The sequence below is a fragment of the Etheostoma spectabile genome, chromosome 7, assembly GCF_008692095.1.
Source record: "Etheostoma spectabile isolate EspeVRDwgs_2016 chromosome 7, UIUC_Espe_1.0, whole genome shotgun sequence".
Classification (NCBI taxonomy): domain Eukaryota; kingdom Metazoa; phylum Chordata; class Actinopteri; order Perciformes; family Percidae; genus Etheostoma; species Etheostoma spectabile.
This window is the reverse complement of record NC_045739.1, coordinates 15,174,266-15,175,153: the sequence shown is the minus strand read 5'-3', so window position 1 is coordinate 15,175,153 and position 888 is coordinate 15,174,266. Positions and strand designations below refer to the sequence as shown.

General features: G+C 37.5%; 1 protein-coding gene across 3 annotated transcripts in view; it reads left to right on the top strand.

Annotated features, from left to right (window-relative positions):
* mbd6 (methyl-CpG binding domain protein 6) overlaps positions 1 to 888 on the top strand; it is a 17,438-nt gene that overhangs the window by 4,000 nt on the left and 12,550 nt on the right. The gene's annotated exons all lie outside the window — the stretch shown is intronic.

Below are 888 nucleotides of genomic sequence, written 5' to 3'. Positions count from 1 at the left end.
ACGTGTGGGTGGGTGGGTGGGTTAGTAATAACCTAGATTTGTAATCAATTAAGTCACTTTACTTAAGCCAAATAACTGCAGGGTCTTCAAAAAGATTTAAAATCAGGACATGGAGATAGGGGGCTGTGACCACATTCAAATATTTATGGATGCAAATATTTATGGATTTATGGATTCAAATATTTGTGGACTGTTTGGGTGCATTACATAATCTGTTCTTAATTAAGATTTCCTTCATCTAAGGGAACATTCTATATTTTTTTTAAGTGTACATTTCTAAATTTTGGTCTCATTTAAAATACCTGGACTTAAATGGGATTTCAGAGTTTCTTTATTACAGCAGTCAGACTGTCTGAAGCAGCCGTGTAACAGTGAAAACACACCAGTCCTTTATTGTGTTATATAGCTTTTTGTGCACGTTATAGGTTTACAAAGTGAAAAAGACCAAAGTCCACCCCAAAAGGACTTACCATCTCCAACAAAAAACACTGCTCACAAACTGCTCCAAACCGCTCTATTTAGTTGAGCCTTTACTTCCGTGACAAACGTTTGTCACTTTGTAACACACTATTCTCGCCTAGATGCTAGCGTGGCAATTCCTCATGCTCTGCAACTGACAAGCTAGCAGTACTGACTGCGCATGTGCGATTCCCAGCAAATATCAAACAGAAGTGAGGTGCCTCACTCGGTAGCTAAAACAGAGCTCAACACACAGTAAAATGAGGAGCTGTAGCAATGTGCAATACAACAAATATATTGTGATTTCTGAAAATGAAACCACTTAAACCTATTTTGGTACAATTCTGAAGCTGAAAATGAGTATGAGCACTTAGAACACTGCATCATTCAGTTTCTATATGTGCTGTATTTTATATAGCGCTTTTCTAG